This window comes from Manis javanica, chromosome 2, assembly GCF_040802235.1.
Source record: "Manis javanica isolate MJ-LG chromosome 2, MJ_LKY, whole genome shotgun sequence".
Lineage (NCBI taxonomy): Eukaryota > Metazoa > Chordata > Mammalia > Pholidota > Manidae > Manis > Manis javanica.
In genome coordinates this window covers 182,146,957-182,171,617 of record NC_133157.1, presented here as the reverse complement: position 1 = coordinate 182,171,617, position 24,661 = coordinate 182,146,957, and the positions used below count along the sequence as shown (strand labels likewise).

The following is a 24,661-nucleotide window of genomic DNA, read 5'->3' as shown; positions in this document are numbered from 1 at the left end:
CTGGGTGAGAGGCTGTTGGCTACTTCGCAGAGATGATGCAGTTATACAGATGCAGAGCAAATACGAAGAAGATGGAAGTTACAGGTCAATCTGACCCAGAAAAAGAAACCCTGCCTTTGAAGTTCCACTCCAAAAATAGGAAGCTGATAGATGGTGTTGATCTGTGTTGGCTTGGCAGACACTGATGCAAATATATGTAGAAAAAAAATGGCAAAAGTCTCTCTGAAGGAAGTTCTGAGCTTAGACCTGAGAGTATGTAAGACTTAACCAAACAAAGAAGTGAGTGAAGGATGCTCCTGGCAGACAGAGGTACAAAAGGCAATGAGCCAGACAGAGTAGTGCCTTTGGAGAAGGCACTTCAGCATGGCTACAGCAAGAGATGGGGTTGGAGAGAGATGCAGGACCTTGTGTGCCATGAGAAGAAGCTTATATGTATTCTAAAATAACCTAGGGTCATTAAATATTTCTCTTAGATTTGCATTTTATGGAAGTGATTCTGGTGGCCACAGAGAGGAGTAGAAGCAGATTTAGGGGTAGAAGCAGATTTGTGCTATAGTAAGGAAGTAAGGGAAAATAAAGAAATGGACAGATACATAAATCACAGGTACTCAAACTTGGCTGCCCATTGGAATCCTCTAGGTCTCAGCCCTCATGAGTCTAATTTCATTGGACTTCTGGGGAGTGTCCTGGTAGTGAGAAGGATCAGCCTTCCCCCAGGTGATTCTATTATGTATCAAAATTAGAGAACCACTGTGTGACAAACTACTTTGTAACAGTTTGGGAAACTCAGCTGCGAGTGGGGGGAAGGTTTGTGTATCAGGAGAAGCAGGCTAGAGGAAGGTGTCTATCCTCAGAGAGAAAGAGAAGGTCGGGATGGAGACACAGATAAAGGATTTAGCTTTTGATGGGAAGAAATGCAATGGGTCTTCTGTAAAGAGAGAGGGTGCTATGAGGATGTGTGGAGGGGTATGTTTCTTGAAGGAGAGGAGGCAGTTGAGGGAGATATCTCTTCTGGCTCTATTCTCGTGCTCCTTGTGGGGTTCCTCGAGGGGCAGAGAGCTGTCATTTGTGTGATGAATTGACTGATGTTTGCTTTCTTGTCTATGTCTGTCCCTCCTTCTACACTGCAGGAAGGCTGTAGGGGGGCAGGGACTTCATCTCTTTTGCTCACTATTGGCTCGCCACTATCCAGCTCACTGCCTGGGTTCTAGTAGGTGTTCATTAAATATTTATTGAATGACTGAGTGATTTATTTATTTATCTCGGTGTGCTTAGCAGCAGTTATTAGGATGCTTAAAAACGTGTTGAAAGAAGTGGGAAGCCAGAGGCCTGCCATAAGCATCACACCACATCCAAGTTCTTGATTGATCAACACCACAGAGCCTAGAAAGGACAAACGAAGGCTAGTGACCAATGGGCAGCCCATCCCATTACTGCCTGTGACTTGCTTGGTCTGAGTGAGCTGGCCTCCCATGAAAATCACTGGAGAAGGGAAGGATGTTTGCAGTGGGAATTAGCTGTTTGGGAATCTGAGTGAAGCAAGGATAATTTCAAATGGTATGAGCGCAGAGGCATTTGTAAACCGGTCTTCCATCTTCTTGTCAGCTGAACAGACCAGCTGGCCCACACTATCATACAAGTAACAGAGAGAAGCAGGTTAACAAAATCCAGTGTGTCTGTTCTCCCTAGCAGGCTAGCACGTGCCCTCCTGGTGGCTGTCTGAACTTGATGGTCTGTCTCCCCCCTAATATAAAGTTAGTTCCATGAGGGCAGGGAATTTTGTCAATTTCATTCTCTGAGGAATCCTCAGCCCCTAAATCAGCATATGGCCCACAATAAGTATTTATTGGATGAATGAGTGAATGTTCACATTGTGCTTTGGCCCGTGTGGGCTCCCTGCTCAGAACTCCTGCAGCACCCCCTCCCACTACCAAACTTAATTATCACCTGCTCTGTATGGTGCTGGGTGTGTGCATACCTTCTCAGGATTCCAGACTCCATAGGAAAGGGATTTTGTCTAATCAGTCTCTTGGAATTGTCCTCAGTACCTAGCACAGTCCTAAACACATAAGAAAGTATTAATTAAATGTTGAATTTATTCATTAAAAAAATACTGGCTGAGTATTGCTAGTTTCAGGTGCTGTGCCAGGCCCTTTTGATACTATGTTAAGACCCTCAAGAGTTTACCATCCAGGAAGGAGGCAGATCTACAGGCAAATAATATTCAGACCTGTGAGAAGTGCTACCCAGGATTCTGTACAAAAGGGCAATAGGAGGGAGCACACGGCCCGCTCTTGCCTGTCTGGGCGTCAAGGTGTGGGTGGTTGGAAGATCAGTCAGGGAAGGGTCCTCAGAGGGGGATTCTGCTGAAGTAGGGAGATGGGAAGATGGCGCCCATGGAATAGGAGGGACGGGGGAAAGGGTGGCGGTGGTGTGAGAAATGGATTAGGCAGGGCAAGCATGGACCATAAACACAAGGAGACAGGAGAAAGTAGGGGTGTTTTCAGGTCTGGGGGTGTCTGTTATGACATGGAAAATAAACTGATGATTTATTATAATCAGAATCTGGGATTCAAACCTCACTATGGCAGCTGAAGGTAGACAGTATAGATTCCTTTCTGCTCCTGGATGGAGGAAACCCAGTCCCAGTGCCCAGATCCCAATAAGTGAGACCTCCACTCTGAGGCCTGGGCTCTGCTACTTGGTCTTTGCAATTAATTACTGTGGTTGTTAGATCTCATCTTTCTCTGCTCTAAATCTGGCATTTTGTGTCTGATACTGATTTATGTGATTATAACCTTGTCTTAATATTGACCTAGTTTTATGGTGTGAGATATGCTTTCAAATGATAAAATGATTTGTTTGAGATAAAAAAGGGTTGGAAAAGAAATTGACTATAGTGTTAAAAGAAAGAGAAAGAAAATAACCATTTTGGGATAAACATGGACATTTTAAGACCCAACCTGTGATCTATTAGGGACATTTATATCCAAAAGCCAATCAAGTAGATATCAGTGAGTAGAAAATGTTTGGGCTGCAAATACAAAATATTTAAAGGCAAATATTCCTCTCTTAAAATAATCAAATTTGAAGGAAAGAAAACTGAAACTAAATCCCATCCCTAATTTGTGCTAAAAACCAGATAGTCAGAGTGTACAAAATCATCCTTGGCTTCTTGAACCGACATGATTGGCTTCCTCAGTAAAGGAGAAGAGAGAAGGAAGAACCACTTTTTCAGAATATATTTCTTTTTTGAGGAGGGCTGCTGTTCAGTTGGTTTTGCTCTGAGATGGAGTAGAGTTTGCAGGGTGGACCAGTCAAGGCAGAGCCACCAGACTCTTCCAACAGAAGAGACATAGTAGAAGGTATTTTGACATTATTTTTTCTAATTTGGCTCAAGTCACTTATCTTTCTTTGTAATGTTATGTACACCAGACAGAAACATATCCTTTAATTCTTGTCAGGGATAAAAAAAAACATCCTCCAACTGCTTGACAATGCAGTGGGCTAGATGTATGTATGCATACGTGATATGAATTGAAAGGCTTCGTGAAACTTCCTCTATAACCATAATATCAGTAGTTTCCGTTATTCTGCCATTGTGCCCAGAATTCTTATTTGATTCCTTCCTTTAGGGATAACAATGTCAGTATTTTGGATTACTCTGATTGATGGTACCCAGCTAGATTGTTAGCTGCTGGGTAGCAGGACTATCTTGTGCTTCCTTAGTGTGCCCCCTTGGCCCAAGTCCAAGTCATACACATGGTGGGTGCTCAATAGTATACACAGAGAGCCTGAACTAAGCACAGTCAACTATGAGCACCAGGTATGATGATTCATTTATGAAATAACTCTCCCACTAAGAACACTGAATCCATGCTTACTCAGAAGAAGGAAAGTGGGGTTGGTTTGGGTGCTTTAGTGGACCAGGAGTATGAGAGGGTGCAGTGAGATGCCTGGAGCCCAGGGCACTACACTTGTATCAGAAATATAATGCGAACCACATATGTAATTTAAAATTTCTAATATCCATATTGAAAAAAGGTAAAAGAAACAGGTCAAATTAATTTTTTAGTATATTACTTTTAAGCCAATATATCAAAAATATGATAATTTCAACATGTAATTAAAACAAAACTATTAGTGAGATATTTTACATTTTTTTCATGCTAAGTCTTTAAAATCCACTGTGTATTTTAATCTTATAGCAAATTGGAGTTCAGAGGTGCTCTGCTTCAAGTAGCCACATGTGGCTACCATATTGGCCAGCCAGATCTGAGGGCCAGTTAGCACAAGGGGAAGGAAAGAGGAAGGGAGGGAAGGAGAGAGGGGATATTGCAGTGAGGGAGCCTTGGGGAGCCAGGAGCCAGTAGACTGGGGACGAGAGTTGAAAAGTAGAACAACATCCAGACAAAATGCATTTTGTGTGTTTGCTGGGACATCTTTGATATGATGGCTGGAAATGTGCTGTTCAGGTACCACATTTGACTCAGGCTGGGCAGGATTCTCAGGCCCTAGATGTAGCGGGGGGGCTTTCTTCAGGTGGGAGCTGTGTGGTTCCTTTGGTGCCTTTGAAGGGAATTATTCCAACCTTAAAATTTCTTAGTTTAATAGGTCAAAGGAATTAATAGGACACCCATATTATCAATTGCTTTTCTTCTAGATAAAATTACCATCTTCTAGAGGAACATAATCATAATCATATCATTTTCTAGCACAGGTAACCCTGGCCAAATTTTATGTCTACAACTGTATTTAATGCCATGGAGATCACAGTAGAAACAGTAAAAAAGAGGGTAGATTGAGAAACTTTTGGTTTCACTTTTATCAGAATGCCATCCAGTTAATCCAGGACACTTCTCCAAAATCTATAACCTGTGAACTTAAACTCAGTTACAAGACATATTCCATAAAGAGGTTACTTATGGCACTAGTTTACCATGGTTGGGAAGGGTGGGGGGAGTGAAATCCATATATAAATACCATTTACTTCATTAGAGAATGGATGTTGAAATGTCCCTGCTTTCCTGTCAAATTTAGAAATTTACAATAGTGGCAGCCCCAGTCACCAAAGCTAATTCAAGCTCTATTTTTCTCCCAGGAAATAAATTAAAATGTAGAAATTCTAGGTTTATTTTTCTATTATAGCCCTCTAGATTTTGTCTTGTGGATCCCTTATATTGAGAGTCAAGAAGTCAAAGATTTCTGGATCTTTGCAACATCCATTGTTCAAAAAGTTTTCCATCTTCACCCTCATGAGTGGAATAATCCAGTCTAGGAGGTATAGTTTCATTAGGCCAATAAGTAACCTGAGGCCCATGCCTGATCTGTTTTGTCCAGCTTTGCTTCTTTTTAAAAGGTCTTCTCTTCACTGTGTCTTTGTGTGAATTCCACAGATTTCTTAAGGATGTTCATTCAGGTAACAGATACTATCTGCATCTTCGCTTATGATAATAGTTCCACCGTGAAACTCACCTGATAATTCTTTTGAGTATTTAAGATGGATCTTTCCTTCTTGAATCTGTTCAAAATTTCTGTAACCACTTGGAAGATCTGCCATGGTCTCCTACATGTAGTTTCTGCAGTTGCTTTCATTATGGACTTTTTTCCTACAGCTGTAGGAGGATGCCTGTTAGTGGTTTCCTAAACTTGGGATCCCTTAGCAGGAGTGGATAGGGGAGGGGTCATTCCAGCTGTCTCTTCTTCCTAGTATTCCTTTTATGAACATCTAGATCTGATTTGTTTTCTTATTTCTTTTATATCTATATGCCTTGTATCTAAAACCCCAATCCTTCTTCTATGGACATCTTTCTCTTTCTCCTGCTTAATCAGCCCTTCTGCTTTTATTTGTCTTTCATTCTTTCTCTGTTCCTATTTAGACAATAAGACAGAAGTATAATTTGACAACCAATCTAGTTCCTCCTTGAGTTTCTGAGCAAACTTGTTTCCACATACACTGTCCAAGACTCAGGCCTCTTAAATTGCCTTCTTAGCTGTTGGGTTGACAATTTCATTGAGCTTTTTCTGAGGGTGGAATTTATTTTTTCCTTTATCTAAACCCAGGAAGATGGAATATTCTTATAAAACAATGGCTCCTATTCCTTCTGATGCATTACTAGTGAAATCTACCACCCTTTGGGAGTGTCACCAATGTTAGTGACTCTGAAATGTGAAGCTACAGCTGGAATTTATAGAATTAATAAATTCAGGACAAACTTGAGGCCTGGTGGGGTAGGTGACTTGAGTCTGTGTGTGATCAGCCATCTATTTCCACACTTCCCTTCCTTGTCCCTGCATGCAATTGCAAACAATACAGAAAGGAACAGAATGTTGAGCAGCTCATCTAGCAGTGCCTATCTAGGTCTGCTGTGAAACATGTGCTGGTGCTCTGCAGCCAGGAAGAACTTAGCTGCTTTTAGAGTTTAAGGACCTGGTCTATAGAAATGTCTGAGAAACTTAATTCAGGCAGAAAGAAAATTGTTCCATCCATCAGTATCTAAAAAGCATGTATACTGCAGCTCTACCAATTGTAGGATTACCTTTATCTAAGTTTATAGTGTTCTATTTTTCCTAAAATGAAATTCACCCAGCAGCCATACCTACTCAGGCATATAGGACAAGGTCAGTTAAAGGTCAAGCTCAGAGACCATCATAGCCACTACTTATTGTGGTAGGCTGAATTCTAAGATTCTGCACCCCAAATGCCTACTCCTTGGTGTATACATTCTGTATAGATTTATCCCTTTGAGTGGAGGCAGGGCCTGTGAATGTGATGGAAAGTAACACCTGAAACTGGGTTATTAATTGGTTGACTTTAGCCAGAAGGGAGAGTATCTAGGATGGCTTGAGTTAAGCAAGCAACACCTGAAAAGCACGAGATTCTCCTAAGAGCCTAGGAGAAGCAAACAGCCATGTTGTGAACTGCCTGTGGAAGGGCCTCATGGGAGCAAGGGCCTCAGTCCTATAATCACAAGGCATGTGAGCTTGGAAGATGAGCCCAGGCTTCAGGTAAGACTGCAATCCTGGTCAACATCTTCACTGTGGCTCTGTGAGGCTCTGAACAGAGGACCCAGTTAACAGTGGGATCCTGACCTGTGGAAACAGTGAAATAACAACTGTTTTCTGTTTTAAATTGCTAAGTTTGTGTTAATTTGTTGCATAGCAAGAAACGCTAATGCACTTCCGAGGCAGTCCCTCAGCCACAGTAAAGGGTACTGTTAACCTGCAATTGTTGGATAGCAAGACCTAAACTGAGGTTGATAAACTTAAGGTTGTTTTTCTTCACTCTCAAACAAAAAACTGAGCATTTAGAAATCTCAGGGGCACATTTTCAACAATTTCTCTTAATTTTTTCATTATCATCAATCAACATCAGCCTTGTCAGAAAGCAATGTTTAAACATGCTAATCCTACTGGACGCTGTGCGTATGGTGTATAGAGCAAGACAGTACCTGGGCACTGTCTTCATCAGAACTTGGACTATCAGAGCTTAGACAAAATGTTTGACTTCTTGGTACTTGAAGTATGGCCCATGGACCAATAGCACTGGTTAGAAATGCAGAATCTCAGGGTCCACAGCAGGCCTCCTGCAAGTAAGAATGCATTTTGCAGGATCACCAGGTGATGGGGTGGTCTTTGACATTTGAGAAGCCCTGAGTTAGTTGTGCCCCGCCTCCCTTCCTCCACGTGGCTCCCAGAATGCTCGTCTAAAGGTCTAACAAATTTTAATTTTTTGATTGAAATAATTCAATAATATCCATTCCCACAAAGAATTAAATTTAAATTACATTAAATTTAAATTTAGGGAGACAAAGGGTAGATAATAAAAATGATTCCAATAGAGGAGTTGCAAGCAGACAGAAAAATAGGAAGAGTTCATTGCTAGTTTTATAGGCTGCATGGTGTTTTTCTGGCTTTTTGCCATTCAGAGAGATATCAGAGATGCCCAGCTCAGCCCAACCCTTCACCCTGAAAAAAACAATACTTTCAAAAGGGGAAAACCTTCTGTGCCTATGACATTGCCCTTTTCATAAACGCCTGAGATCTGTGTGGGCCAGGAAGATACAACCACCGTAATTAGCAAATCTAGACATATCAACAAGGGGAGAAATGCTGTCATGCAGTGGAAGGTAGAGTGTGTGCGGAATCTGAAAAAGCTCATAGAGCAGTAGAAGTCACCAAGTGCTCACTGGTAATAGCTATTGACTGATCACATGCCATGCAATGTGCTAAGAGCTTTATTGCTATTATTTCATTTAATTTCCACAACGGCCATTGAGATAGGTATTAAAAGGAAGAAGAAAAGGAAGAGTTGGATATTCCCTAAGAATGTTTTACTAAAAAATTTCACAATCACTATAAATAGAAGAAAAGGAAGAATTGGAAAGTCCATGTTGTACAGCTAATAGGAGGTGGAATTAGGATGACAATCAAGATCTGATTCTAAGGTCAGTTCTCTCAGCCTGTATACATCATTGTCTGCCCATTATTAGGTGGGTTGCTATCCCCACTTGTTCATTTAAATCCATATTCCTCACTCATGAATCTCAGAAAATCATTGTCTGCCCTTTCCCACTATGCTTTCAGAATGCGTTTCCTGGCAGATAATGAAATGGAAATGGCACCAATGAGTAAGAATGAATGGATTGATGGAGAGTTCCAGATGGAGGTGGGAAATGCTGAAATGATGGGCTGCATCCATAAATCAGCAGATATGCCAGGGCTCTTGGTGACAGACACCCCGTTTCCTCACAGCCAAACTGATTTGGCTTTACTCAGCTGTAGTGGGAGCCAAACCATCTACTACTGAATCAGTGACCCAGCAAGAGGGGCTGAAATTATTAAATCAAACCAAATAAAAATCAAACTCCATGCACTGCTGCAGTGGACAAAGAGGAAATGTCACATGCCTATTTCTGAATATTTCAGAGATTATTGTTGCCTGGGAATGGAATTCTAATGACTGGAAAGGCAGAGAGATGATTACCTTAATGCATTGCCCATAAAGTCTGTTCATCCTTTGCCAAGGAATTAATGAAGGCAGGGCAGAAGGAATTGTTATTGGACAACCTAACATGTAGTATTTCAGCTATAAGTAAAGCAGAAACAAAGGTTCCCTAAAGTCATAGGGATAATAGTTTAAGCTAGAGAGAGAAATCTAAGGCAGGTTGTTTTAAATTTTGATTTTTAACCTTGTTACTGATGCAGATGGGCTTGTGCATCTTTTGTGATTTATTGCTTTTTCATGCAAATTTGAACCAAGTAAATCTGAAATCACATCATATGAAAATAACTAAAGCCTCCCTTTAGGTATAACATTTGAGATGGTATAAATTCTCCTTATTTGTCATGATTTCCAGCAGGAAATCAATGGCACACCTAAGTTGGATGGAAGGACTGTTTACAAAGGTATGGGCAGGGTGTAGGGAACCTGTAAGGAATAGTACCAATAACTTCTCCAGACCTGATGGGACAAGGGGAGAGGGTAGTTACTGGACTTCTTGGGAGGGCATTTGTGTGGAAAGGGCCACTTGACCGGAGCTGGGGCCTTTGACAAAGGAACACAGCAGACTTGCAGCAGCTTGGCGGAGAGGGAGCTCTGGGAATAGACACCCCAACCTCACTCTCCCATCCCTCGATTTTGTGTATCTGGAGCCCATTTATGGAACCTGCCTGGAAACCAGAGGTCAAGGAGACTTGTTGATGTAGTCCATATAGATTATTTTCTTTGGGGGAGCAGGGTGGAGGTGGATCTGGAGGGCCCCCAAACTAAACCAAAATATGAGCCAAGAATCATATAATTTTAAACCAGCAGTGGGATGAATTGTAAATGGTGTTTCTGCTATTGCCACATGGCAATGCCACTTCAGCTGGTGAACACCACTCACAACCCCTTCTTCCCCAGACTATCTATCCATGGTCAGGATTGCCCTTGAATTGTGTAGCTTTTGAATTATGAGATGCTTTTAGGCAACATGTCTTTCATTAAATTAAACCCCCCCAATTCCCCAAAATACCACTTTGGTTTGAAGTCTTCTGTAGGAGACTTTAAGATGCAAATTAATTACCAGGCTACAGAGAGAATGCTGGGTTACCTCCCTTTATGCAGTTTTCTGTGTTGTTGAAATGCTACAACACTAAGATTTTTCTAGATGCAATTCTGTTTTTATTTTGAGGCACGGAATATTCTCAATGCTATGCAGCCTTCTTTTCTCTTACTCTAGAATTGGTTGGTACTCCAAGAAATTAATTTTGAAAATCATTAACAGCTGTGTTTTCAGTGTCATGATGGTTGCAGGAACTCTGGTTGCTAGGCTATAACCTCCCTGAGGCAGGAGCTGTGTCTCATTTGAGAATTTATTCACAGCTTCCAGCACAATGCCTGGTTCTCAGAAGGTAGTCAAGAAGTATTTCTTAAATGAATGAACAAAGGTTTTAAAATTATGCATATATCCATAACTGCATCATACCAACTTCCAACCATATTCCCTAAGTATGTGTTACTAAAAAATTTCACAATTAGTATAAATTATACTGTAAAGGTCGACTGGTTTCCCCTCCACTGGAATGCTTGGAACCTACAAACTAAGAATTAGCATCCAAGATCCACCCTTGTGTTATGATTCAATAATTTTGAGAGTTCTCCAAAGTACAATCATTGGAGAAACTCAACTAGAAACTTTCCCCAGTGAAGACCCAAAGAAGGTCATTTATCCTTTCAGTTTCCCTGTGAAAGCAGAAAACCTGAAAGCTTGACCAAAACCGGGGTAAGAAGTGCCTTAGGATCCATTTTGTTTAGTCATCTGCTTTACTTTTAAAAAGGACAAGCCTGCATCTTACAGCCATCGAAGTTCAGCCTCAAGTGTGTTGGAGGGAGCCTTAGATCCTCGCTGAGACAGCAGGATTCACCTAAATCACCTGCTACAAGACAAGGACAAGGTGGGAGGGACTGGAAGGATCCTGTCATGTGGAGCTTTGCTTGGAAAGTCTGCATTCTGGCATCGCTTAATGATGTCTTAATTTGGGGGTATTTTTAATGCAGGAGAGTAAATCAAACCATCCATTAAGAAGGTAATCCATGCATTTGATTTCTATTAAGAGGGAGAGGAATAGATTTTTTTCTCTACTTTTTATCCTAATTTCCCCTGTACTTAAACTTCCTCTCCTCGGTTTAGGGATGCCATTGTAGTTTTTAGCCTCTGGCCAGGGGCGTGCAGTCCCCTGTGCAGCATCCTGGTGAATTATCTGCCTGGGTCTGTGGGCTGAGTGATGTTGCTGCCCCTGCTCCTCCTCCTCCTCTGTGGCCTCCTCTTGAATACTAGGCATGTTCACAGCAGGTGTGTTTGGCTGAGGCTGCCCAGGAGCCTGGGAACTCCCTAAGCTTCTCCAGTGCCGGCCGATTAGGGCAGGGAGCCCTGGGGTCTTCACTGGCGCAGGGCTGAACTCCTTCACTGGCTCACCATGACACCGTTTACAGATTGAAATTCTAGGAGGCGACAGGACCAACACATCCATGGCAACCAGATGTCCAGAGGCCAAGCTTCCTGGCCCTGCTCAGCCTCTCTGCCTTGAGGTCAATTATTATGAACTATTATTTTTGTAGGAATGCTCTTAATTCAACTGTTGTATAAACCATGGGTCTGTTTCTCAACAATTATAATTCAGAGCCTTTCAGACAACAGTAATCCCTGGTTTGGTCTTTTTTTCCTCCCTTTCCATTTCTTCTCTCATTTTCAACTGCTTCCCTAACTTGCTCCTAAGTTAACAGTTTCCAGCTGTGTATCATTTGGCTCTATTTCCACCCCAGATTTTTCTATAATGTGCAGTTGGACCTCTTCCAGGTCCCAGATGTGCTATTATTTATGCTGAAGCATCTGAGCCTCAACACAGTCCTGCCAGTGCAACGTGGCAAACTTGCAAACAATCTGACTGGTGGCCAGTGAGCAGGCCGCACCACCCTGACAAGTTGGGGAAGCATTTCAAAGGAGTAGGAGGGGTGCCCCAAGGAAGGGATGTGAGGGTGAAGGGAGCTCAGGTGAAGCCAGAAGCTCACACTCTCCCATGCTGTGGCTTCTGGATGAGCCTAGTCACACTGGAAGGTGGGGGGTTTGTTCCTTTCAAAGGAGGTGGTGCTGCTGAAATTCAAATAGCTCACCCTCTCCATAAGTGAAATGGAAGAAGTTACCCAGTTAAAGTAAACTGTCGTCATCCCTAACTGATGGGACTGTGAGCACCAGAGATGGGAGCTGAGGATCTGAGGAATATAGGGGCTGATGGGGAGGGACAATGGACTGGGAGCCAAAAGTCCAGTTCTGGGCCAACTTCCTACTGGTTCTGTTTGTGACCTTAGGCAAGCCTTTCTTGTGGGCTCCTATTTCTTATCCTCACCCTAGTTTGTGTGACGAGTCCAAGAATGAGTGCATGGGCTTGCATGGGTGAGAGTGTCCAGTGAATATGGATCACTGGACAAGATGCAATTGTTGGGAAATCCAAACCAGGGAGATCTCCCTGTGAGCTGGGTGAGATCTCAACCCAGGAGAGAGTTCCTGACTGATCAAAAAGAATTCAAGAGCAGGTTGAGCAGGTACAAGCAGCGTCATGCAAAAGCACACACTCAAGGAGGAAGTGCAGGCATGCTTGAGAGGCGAGCAGCACGGGGGTTCAGGTTGGGTAGTCTTACAGCTGGAGCTTAAGCAGAGGGTGGAATACTCATTGGGACAGGTGGGGTTTTCTTGGAATAGGGGGGTATTTCCTGGAAATAGGATGAAGCCCTCTTTTTTCCTTAGATGGTCTTGGAGCTGTGATGGCATCAAGGGGTATTACTTTTAGTATGCTAATGAGTGTAAAATGAGCTTTGGGATAGTTTTAGATTATTTTTGTTCCCCATCCCAAATCTAGCTGATTTGAATTGGTTAGAAACTGCACTGTGTTGCCATCAGTTACTTTCCTAGAGCCTAGCTGGTTTGCTGTTGCTTAACCTGTTTTGGCAGCTGGCCACAGGAACTGGCCTCAAGCTTTTCTTGACTTGCCCAGGGCCTGGTTTTTTTCCTCAACTACACAGCCTATGTCATAATCATTGTTCCCAATCCTTTGTCCTAAGACTGTCCTTGGAAAAGTATATTATTCTCTAACTGGATTAGAATCCTAGGAAGACTTTGGACTAGAGAGGACTTTTGGATACCCCCCATATCCCTATTCTTTCTTATCTGTTTCTTTGAGGTAGGTTAACATCAATCTAGAATCTTACTAGTTGGGAGAAGCTCGCCATGTAGAAAAGTTCATGACTCCTGGTACCACGTAGCTATCCTCAGGAGGCACAACTGCTTCTCTAATGGAGTGTTGAACACTTGGGCACATGTATAAAGGCAAAGTTCAGGATCTGAAAATTTTCCTCCACACAGGTGACTTCTAGTAAGTAGACCCATGGGTCCAGCTGTACTGGAGATGAGTTCAGTGTCACTAAGGGAGGTCCCAAAACATCTAGACTCTGCGGATAAGGTATTACTTTTCTTTTCATCTTCAGTGAGTGGTATAGCACCATAGTAAAAGCAGCTATAAATTGTATTATTCTTTCCAAATTGCTTCCCTACTTAGTGATAGATTAATACCCTCTGGCTACAGGGATCTTTGGCTTAGTTGTTGATTTGCTTTGGCCAATGAAATGAGAGCAGAAATTATGTATGTCACTTCCAAGTTAACACTCTAAAAGCCTATGTGAGACTTCACCATCTCTTTTTTTTTCTTAAAAAAAAAGGGTAATATTTAAGAAGGGCAGTATCCCAGGAAGAGGCTGCTTCTTCAGCCTGTGTCTCATAATGAAAAGAATGTGAAGTTACAGCAGATCCAAAACAGGCATGTAATGAATATGGAGCCTAAGCAAGGAATACACCTTTGCTGTTGTAAACCTCACATCTGACTGAGTTGTAGGGTTAGGGCTTAGAGAGACCTTGTTTAGAATTTCACCTGTATAACCTTAACAAATTACTTAACCTCTTTAAGCCTCAGTTTTCTCATTCATGAAATGGGAATGATAATGGCACCCCTCTCATTAGGTTGTTGACAGGATTAAATATGAAAATGCAAGTAAATTGATTAGCACAGTATCTGGTACTTAGAAAACACTTGATAAATATTACTTATTATTCTTATAAAACAGATTTAAGGCACAGACATAAAAATATGGGTGTATATGAAAGAGATGAGTGATTATGAAGAAGGAAAATTGATCATAAATCTTAACACTTCAGCTTTAAAAATACTACTCAATATTTATGGCCCTCTAATAGGAAGAACAATGGCCCCAAAGAAGTACAAATCCTAATCCTCAGAATCTGTCAGTATGTTATCTTACATAGCAAAAGGAACTTGTAAATGTGATTAAGGATTTTGAGATGGGAATTTATCCCAGATAATCTGAGTAGGATTGATGTAATCCCAAGAGGCCTTCTAAGTGAAAGAGGGAGGCTCAAGAGTATGAAAATTGAGGAAACCTCATTAACATGGAGCTGGGAGGCCAGCAGGGGGAGCTCTCATGCACTCTCACTCCTTGTCCATTGCAGACCCAATGGGAAGGGACACTGCCAGCATTGTGTTTTAGCTACCACTTTACTACCCTAGCAGGTGGAAGAAAGACTTTCCTCCTCCCCCAGCAACAGCCCAGCCAGTGAAAAGTTACTATGTTCAAAATCCCAGTTTACTACAATGGACTTTTTGTTTGTAACAGCCCTCTTAGCTCCAACCTTTCCTATGTAAAAGAGTGTTCTTTTCCTTTGCTCCCTTGGCTTGCCTATGGTTTTGCTGTAACTTGCTTGCCCCAAACTGTAATTCTCTTCTGTTCCCCCCAAAAAACATTTTTGCTGGTAAAATAACTGAAGTTTATTAAATTAACTGAACATTTTTCTTAGTTCAAAATCATAAAGGTCTGAGTGAGATTTTTTTTGAAGCCCCAATACGTGCTGACTATAGCTGAGGCCTCTGCCTGTGGCCACCCTTTCCCACCAACTCCTTTTGCATCTCACATGATCCCACCTTATCTCATCCCATGTACATGATCTAAAATTCATAAAAGAAAATTTCTATTTTAATTTGAAAATGACATGTTAACTTATTTTACTACATGTAGTTTTGGGGGTGGTTTATAATATTTTCCAGTCACTTTTGATATTAAAATTAAGACCAGAAGGCCAGGCCCTTATATAAACTGGAATTATGCCAGCATGATTCTTAACATGACTTTTTCTAGAATTCTCTTCTAGCAAATGAATTCTTTCATCATCAAGAGAATGTCATATAAACTCTCTTGATGATGAAAGAATTCATTTACTAGAGTAAAACATGAGGCATATGGTCGTATTTTTAAAAAAAAATCATTGGTTGCCAAAGTTTTGTTTGATTATAAACTGAGAGAATTCACTGTTGTTTGCTTCTTTTATGTACCTTTGTTTTGCTTTTTAATTGGTTTTAGTGACGGTACGGCAGACAAGAGACAGGAGGAATATTTGTCATCTCCTTCCCCCAGGCAGTCTTAAACATTTTCAGTTCTTCCCTGTGTTGCAGGGAGGCTGGCTAGGTATGTCATGGATCTCTGTTACACTTGTTAGCCTTCTTCAAGGAGCCTGCTTGTGTATGCTGCCATTTCCGTGATTGTTCCTGCTGCAGTGGTTCTTGGTTCCTCCACGTCTCCTGCCATCGTACAGGGAAGCATAAATCTCCCGGCCCTCTAGCTCTAGTTCCTGTGTTTGGCCACAGAATGATAAATATTCTCCTTCTGTTATAAATAAAATGATTACTCAAAGGTTCAACAAACAGCTACTTGTTTTGCTTCCCATTGGCTCCCAATTACTCCATGCTGGGAGTAGCTAACTTTCCAGAAGTCTCCTCAACCACAAGATGCTGTTTAGCTTTAGTTATTTTTCTCCTATTAAAAGAAGGTTGCAGTGTCGGGGGGGTACCCTATTTAAGTCCTGGTGCCAGAAAATAAATCTTCCTTTATACTTGGCCTTGTATTTCTAAGTATTTTCCCCATATCATTTTAGAACTCATAGTTATGGGGATTCCCCAGTCTCCAAACTCTTTCTCTCCCTAATATTTGGTTATTGAGAGGGTCGCCTAGTTGCTTTCTAGTGACTGGCATCTCTCTCTCTCTCTCAGAGCGTGTGTGTAAAATCTTAGTATACACAATATATTCACTATTCTGTTTGATTTTTACTATCACATTAGATTTTTACTATCACATTTCAGTCTGGATTCTGCTATGGGAAACTTACTGCCACATAATTCACTTTTATTCAATACTTTGTCTCACTATGGTTATACCCATTTTTAGCTAGATATTGCATGAATTAGTATCTGAATCATACCTAAGACCAGATGGAGTTGGCTTTTTCTGAGAAAGACAAAGCGTTAGGTTTTCTTGTCTTAGTTACAAAAAATGCCAGCTTGAGCAATTAGCTGGCTGGTGTCCTAATTGTCTTAATATGTGAATCAGAGGCTCCAGATGGCCCACCTGATCAATTATGTAGGTACTGATTAAGTAGGGGAAGAAAAAAATAATTCAGAGAGGCATAGTTAGTCACTCAAGTCTACTATTTATGTCAGAAGTGTGTTAGTTGCTCAGTAAAGATTTGCACATACAGCTGCTAGGGGCAGTGAGTAGCATGGCTGTGTCTCTGAGCTGGTCTTGAAAAGCCCTCATATTATAGGGAAATGAAAATATCTTTGGAGTCTAAGTTACCCATGTTGAGAGATAAGAGGCAGCACAGAGTTCTGTGTATGAAAAAATAAAACCAATGAAAAATAATGATCATCTTTGAAGTTTAAAATGAAAAAGGAGAAAAATCTTGCTTGACAAAAATATAATCCCTTACTTGTGCCCATCTTGAGTAATAGCTGTCTCCCAATTGCCATCAATTCCTCACTTGCCTTAACAGCACAAGGTAGAGTCCTACCTTGAGTCAAATTGCTGCTCTTTATTTTCAGCCTTCTCTTGAGTGACAGCTACAAAAATCTCTCTTCTTTGAAGGGATTTAAATAATTTACAGACATTCATTCATGATTTCACTGAGAAACTTCATTTAAAAAAAATAGGGGTATAGAACAGGGGTTGCAAAGTCAAGACCACAAGCAGAATTGGTTTGTTTGGCTCTCACAGCATTTTAAAGAAATTACACATAAAAATGCAGATTTTTCCATGGCTGCAATCAGCTGGAGTTGAGTATCTACTGCCAGCTTGAGACAGGGTATACCCCCTTTTTCAGTTCTCTAAGGACATGCACTGAGCACACTTTATTCACTTATACCACCTGTCTGGTCCTGTTCCGGAACTCTGACACTATGGAGAAACTGAAGTACAGAGTCACCCTGAGAGGAAAACACGTGGAGCTTAATTCTGTGGGCACTCAGTTTAGTGTGTGTGTGAATGGGGGAGGAGAAGAAGTTGATTTTATGAGCAAAGAAAGTAATTTCTTGAGATGGACTCTACTCCTGGTGAAGATGCCATGAAGATTGTTGAAATGACAACAAAGGAGTTAAAGTATTACATAACCTTAGTAAAGCAGTGGCAGTTTGGGAGGATTGACTCCAATTTTGAAAAAAGTTCTTTGGGTAAATGCTATCCAACAGCATCCCACACTACAGAGAAATTGTTCATGAAAGAAGGAGTCAACTGGTGTGACAAACTTCACTGTTGCCTTATTTTAAGAAATTGTCGCAGCCTCCAGCCTACAGCACCCACCACCCTGGTCAGTCAGCGGCCATCAACATCAAGGCAGGACCCTCTGCCAGAAAAACGATTATGACCTGCTGAAAGCTCAGATGATGGTTAAAATTTCTTTTAGCAATAAAGTATTTAAAAAATAAGGTATATAGATTGTTTTTTTAATGATGCTAGTGCACAGTTAATAGACTACAGTATAGGGTAAACATAACTTTTACATGCACTGAGAAACCAAAAAATTCATTTGACTTGCCTTATTGGGATGGTCTGGAACAGAACTTCCAATGTCTCTGAGGTCTGCCTGTACAAAATAAATAACCAAAGCAGGCATTCCAGGAGGCAAGGAGTATCTTCAATTAAATTAGCCCAGGTAAAAAGAATGGAACAATAAAACCCCATGCTTATGGATACTAGTTAATTGCAACATATAATAATTGAACATTTTGACCACACAATGCCTGCCTATTAATTTAAAATTCAAGTAATTTTACCTGTGTTCGTTTTTCCCATGTCATTGGTGTAAATTCTCAGCTTCATGAAAATGATGGCTTGTTTGATAAGGCAGGGGAGGGTGTGTGTGTGTCTTCACCTTGGTTTCTCTCACCTCCATTGCTGCCTGACTGGTATTTTGAGATGGGCTGGGTGATATGAGAGGATTCCCTCCTGCATGCCCATCCCAGTGCCCTAACTCCATGCAGATACTAGTCATTCTCCATGAAGATCCTGGCTTTCTTTAGTTCCAGAACTTGGTGTGTAATCCATGCAGGGTCTTAGAGAATAAGAAATGAAAGTGATTCCATTTTTGGTTTCCATGTTGCCCTTTTTCAATGACTCTTTTTTCTGGGATATCCCAAGATTCATATCCAAGTCCTGTTGAGAGTTTTTCCTTCCCATAAATCTTCCAAATGAAAATAATATCAACTCACTTCTTTTCCTAGAATATTTCTGTATTATTTATTACAGGAAAGGGGATAGTAAAGATAATAAAAATTAAAGTATGAACAAAATACTCTTGAGTGTCATAAAAAGAGATGATGGAGAAGAGAGAGAACTTGCCTCCTCCTATGCTGTGCACTAAACAGGCTGTGGTGTTGACTGATGAGGGCTTGTTTTTGATTTGGAAATGATGAGAATTGTTTGGGACAGGCCTAGCTGTGGGTAATTCAGGGAGAAGGCACTGTGCAGTTTACATCTAAGGCAAGTTTGGCTTTTGTAACTCACAGAGCTTCTGATCAAGTTGAAGACAGCTTGCATATGTAACCCAACTAGAGAAGAATTCAAACATACGATAAGTTACTAAATTACATATTAAAAGTAATAGCTGCAATAAATGCAGTGCATCATGGGTTCTAAATTCAACCCTTAACCAATTAATGGGAGACTTTCTTGGAGATAACTTAGTTCTGCTTTAGGTTCCTCCCTAATGTGGTGAAGTGCTCATATTTGGTGATTGGGTTTCATGGATTTATTTTTGTACTCATAACCATCTTTTCTGAGGTTTCCTTTAATAATTTTTGTTGTTTTCTAAAATTAGCAATTACCTATCTTCTAAGGAGTTTTAAACTCACCTGTCTCTTAAGTTTTGTCAGTTTTGGTGTTATATGGCTAACCCCGTTAGATACAGGATCTGGACTACGTAATGCAATTGTACTGAGATTGAATTTTCACAGTTGGAGAAATTTGCAAAATCCAGATGAACTTAAACATGGCAATTCAAGTGACTTTCTGACTTAACACTTAAAGTTCCCATTTCTTTTAGATAAATACCTAGTCACTTAGGATGTTCCCTATTTCTTTCCTCTTCTCTCCAGAGCTAAGGGTTTTCCATCCTGTCACTGGTGGAAAAGGGTCTGGTGTGAATCTTGTCTTTTGCTCCTTGCGGGCCTCTGCTGAGGCTTAGCTGGACCTGCCTGGTCTCTACTCCTGTTGTTCCCACTGATGAAGCATGTGCCCCATGGTTTTTGGTCATCAAGTCCTTCACTCTTCATATTCTTTGTCAATAATACAAGGCCCATTTGGATTCCCCATAGACTTTTAGTCAACCTCCATGCCTCTCTCTACTAAATATGGGGAATGTATGGCTGCTCTTGCACTCCATTCTGGGACTGTGAGAGATTGCAGTAGGGTGGATGGAGGATGGGCTAGGCTATTTCAGAACTTACTTTGACAATACTCATCCTGTACATACATATCCTGTACAATCTCTCTGAGATTTTGTGCCTGAGTTCCAGTTTTCAAGTTGGGACCTAGTTCTCCCTACTTTCAGATGGCTATCTGTTCCAGGGAGGATGGTCTCTACCAGTTCCCCTCAGGTATGATCCCTGGATGGGTAACTGTGAGCATCTCTTTTTCAAGATCCTGCACCAACTATACATGCTGTAAATGTTCTTCAAGCTCCTCAACTCCAGCTCAGAAAAGATTCATATCTCTTCTTTGTGTGGTAGAGATATGGCTTGTATATTATCATACATTTTCTCTCCTCTATGGTTTATGTGATAAACTCTATGCTCTTACATGCTTCCAGGATTTGCCTTTGGAGAACTAGAATTTTTTTCTCTTTCACTGCCATTGTATTTTCCCATATCAAGAGTCTGTTTTGAAATTCAAAGTGAAGAATTTGACTTGCCAAATTCTACTCTTGCTGGGTTCTTGGGTATTTTCCCTTTCCTTGAATAAAAGGTTTAGTCTAAAGATCTAGTTTTAATGGTGAAAATGATGTAGGGTAGAAGGGAAATGCCAAGAAGTAAGAATATATCTGTCAATATTTTGAAATATTTTACAGCTACTTATATTTGAACTGAATGACTTAGGTGGTCTACAATAAAATTCTACTCTTTAGGGGGAACTGGGAAGAAGCTAGGCGCAGTTCTCAAGATGTTAACTTCAAATAGTTCTGGAAATCTACCATAAGAGGCAGTTTGTTCCTCCTTGGCTTTGAAAATATTGTCTATGTCATCCCCTTCTTTTCCATGATCCTCTGTAATCTGGGAGGGTTAGTTGGCAAAATCCCATACAGTAAGCAATATTCACTGCTACCTAGTGAACTGGAGCTACCTCCCTGGGGGAAGTGAAAAGAGCTGTGGCTAAAAATGTCAGTCTGGGATCTTAAAGCTCTACCAGAGAAACCGTAGGGAATGTTGTTCTCTTGGCTGGGGAATAGGTTGAATGATGGAATGTCTTTTTCCCAGCTCATTAATTTCCATGATTTGAGGAAGACAGACCTTAAAAGGAATGAAGAAAGTACAATTTTCAGGGAATGAAAGCGAGGAGTATTCTAATATTTTGAAGTGTTTTTGTGAGTTTTTAATAAATATTTGCTAGTGATGAGCTATCACACTTAAAAGAATCAATTAAATGCTTATATTATAATGGACTTAAGCCCCTCGTTATTGGGAAATGATTAAAAAGCTCCCAGATTTCTGAGTTCATAGTAGTAAACTTACATTTATCTTTCATAATAGTCATAGAATGCTTATGACAAATACAATGCAAATGGAGATGCTTTATTCCCAACATGGACTGTTGAACCAAAACTCACTTGAGTGTCACTATGCCAGGTATATATTCCCATAGAAAAGTGATTCATGACTAGTTGATGTATTATATTTATATGTTTATGTATATGAATGTGTATGTGTAGGCATGTGTATGTGTACACACACACACACATATGATTTTTGAAAATTGAAAGGTATTTTTACCCACTAAATAGAGTTTGATATTTTAATCTCTCAAACCATAATTTTACATCATGACGTAGTGGTTAAGAGCATGTGTGCAGGATTTGGATTGCCTTGGCTAAAACCATTAATTACCTGTGTGACCTTGGGCAAGGTCCTGAAACTTACTGTGTAGCAGTAATCTCATTTCTAAAATGAGGGCTATAACTGCACTTGCCCCATGGAGTGATTGTGGGGATTAAGTGAATTAGAACATGTCACTGTACAAAGTACAAAATAAATGTGATCTTTCATTGTAATCACTAGTGTGTACAAGGCCCATGCTAGGTGCTTTGAGGGATAAAAAAGACATCCCTTATATAGTTTACTATCTAGTAGGGAGCCTAAGCTATAGTCCCCTATAAAGTTAAATATGAATACCTGAGAAGAAAACCAACATTCAGCTCAGCAGCACAGATTAGCCTCTTAAATACAGAAGCCATGGGGGCTGGGTGACCTGAGCCAGAGCAGTGTCTTTATACAGCGCATTAGTCTCACATTTGTTTCTCTTCACCTGGTGTTAATCTCTTTGACATGATAAAAACAGGCTCCAGGCAGATAGTATAATAAACGCTGTTTGCAGATGCCCCGCCTGTTAATCCTGTGGTAGTTTAGCTATGGGTGAGCATTGAATGACATAGACGCTGATGCTGGATTAAGGCTCTTGACTACAGAGGCTGGCTGAACTGTGAGTGCTCTGAGAAGTGGGCCAACTCGTCAAGGTCTACAGTTTATAGAGGTAGGGCAACCGATTCAGCTGAGCTTTTAAATTTATTTTGAGATTTACAGAGAATTCCAGACTGTGGTTTTCTAACTTGAGGAAATTCTGTACAAGGACTGGCACAAAATTGCATGTCTAATTGCCAAATTAATATTATAGTTAACAAATTCTCTGTGAGATCAAGGGCAGGGCTGCTTATTGTGATCCGGAATGATCACAGAAGGCCTTAGATAGAAGTGATTAGGAAAGGATCTCCAGTAACTATTTAAGGTAACTCTTGGATTAATTCTTTTTAAGTCAAATATTAACTCCCCTAATTTAACATTTAGATTTATCACTCTAGATTTTGATCTACAGACTGTCCCTGAATAGTGCCCATATCTAAAGATAATTTTTTGGCCAAATTATGAGTTTAGTACATTTCCATAATCTGAGTATGGGATTTTCATCTGTAAGATTGCTTCTGTGGGGAAAATTGGGCTATGCTGAATTTCATACAATTTATAAACTCATTTTTAAAAATTCTGCTTTGGTACTTTCACACAACACTTATTTATTGAGTGCTTCTCATGTATTAGATACTGTTGTAGGCATGTATGAACAAAACAAAGATCCTTGCCTTCATGGAGCTGCCATTCTAGAGAGGAAAGACCGTTAAACAATAAATATAAAAATAATTGGTATAGTGTGTTGGAAGGTGGTGAGTGCTAAGGAATAAAATCAAAGTAGTAAAGGTTAAGAGGGATGGGGATGGGTGGTGATTTTAAATAGGATGGTCATTGAAAAGGTCATTTAAGCAAAATATGAAGGGAATTGGCCAAGATGATCAACCCTATCTGGGGAAAAGCCTTTAAGACAGAAGAAAGGGCCAGTGCATAAGCCCTGAGGTAAGAGTTTATCTAATGAGTTTGAAGAACAGCAAGGAGGCCAGTGTAGCTGGAAGGGGACAGGAGAGACAAGAAGATGAGGTCAGAGAGTTAAATTGGCTAGTGGTGGGAAGGGAGCATGCCAGATCACGTAAAGCCTTGCAGGCTATGGCAGAACCTTTGGGAAAGTTAGCAGTCACTTGTATCAGGCTGGCCTAAAGTAAGGCCTGCCTGTATTAAAATAACTCTTCCTTTTCCCTCTCTCCTATACTTGAACTTCCATGTGGGGGATACAGGTCAACTGAGATCTTATTGAAATTCAAGTTATGATTTAGTAGGCCTGAGGTGGGGCCTAAAATCCTGCATTTTTAACAAGCTTCCAGGTGATACCAGGTTGCCAGTACACAACCACACATTGAGTAATGAGAATAAAGAGGTATCGAGCTCCCAGGGGCTTTGGGGCTTACCTCTCCATTAGTTGGTTGCAAGGACCTTCTTGTTCCCTTTGAGCCTGAAATGACAACTTCAAAATATTTTTGTTCACAATTTCATATTGGTCATAACCTCACTATTTCATGGTCCTATCACTAGCCTAGAAAGAGCATGGTCCAGGGCTCCCTCCAGTAACACAAGATAAGTTGTCTGGCTATTGCCAGGCAGGATCTAAGAAGTTTCTAGGGCCTCCTCACTGCCACTTGGGGAAGCTCTGCTTCTGAACCTCAACCTGGGAAACCCTGTTCTGCTCCTTGAAAGATAATTAAATTCTCTGACCACATTCCTGGCTTACTTCAATTACAGGAGTTCTGACTTGTAGTGTTCATTCCAGTCCTATACTTTGAAATGTAGCCCAGTTCTACAAACTAGGCCTGAAGCAGCTAGAAGACTAGGGTGATGCTCCTAGACTGAAGAGATGCTCTGCTGATGTCTAACAGGCAAGACTGGTCTTCTTGACAGCTACTGTGGTAATTCAAACTGAGCAGGCCTGGAAGGACTAGCCACTGTGACCATAGCATGGGCTGTGAGTCGGGCAGGCTTGGGTTTGAATTGTGCTTCCATCCCTTACTGTGTAATCTCAGGAATGTTCCTTGGTGTCTCAGAGACAGTTTTCTCATCTGGAAAATGGGAATAAGGATACTTCCCTCATTTATTGACATAATGCATATAAAGTACTGATTAAAATGCCTGGTACATAAAGCACAAAATAGTAATTATTTTTATAATTACCATGGATGTCTCGCCACCTATAAAATCATGTTGTGGCCTGGCATTAAGGTACCCGCCCTGTTCTTTGGAGTTAAGGTACCAGGATGAATCCCTCAGCAAAGGCTTTCATAGAGGAGACACAGAGGCCAATAGCAATTTCATCATGACAGATGTCACAAGAGATAATTGAAGAAGTGAAGACGTTTCGTTTGGGAAGTAGATGATGGGGGGACGGACGTGAGACTGTCCGCAGTGTGTTTTGTATAAGAGGAATCAGATGTGTTCTGTGAGACCACGAGGGCGCAACTGAGACCAGAGGGAAGACATTACGGGAAAGTACAAACCTCTCTGACACAGAGAACAAGGCAGGGTGGGATGGGCGTGGGGGTGTCTGTGAGGGTCGGTGGGTGCGGAGCTGCGGCGGCGGAGCCAATCACAA

The 24,661-nt window shown here is 41.0% G+C and overlaps 1 long non-coding RNA gene across 2 annotated transcripts in view; it reads left to right on the top strand.

The window, feature by feature from the left end:
* LOC118967829 (uncharacterized) overlaps positions 1 to 24,661 on the top strand; it is a 351,145-nt gene that overhangs the window by 258,042 nt on the left and 68,442 nt on the right. The window lies entirely within an intron of this gene.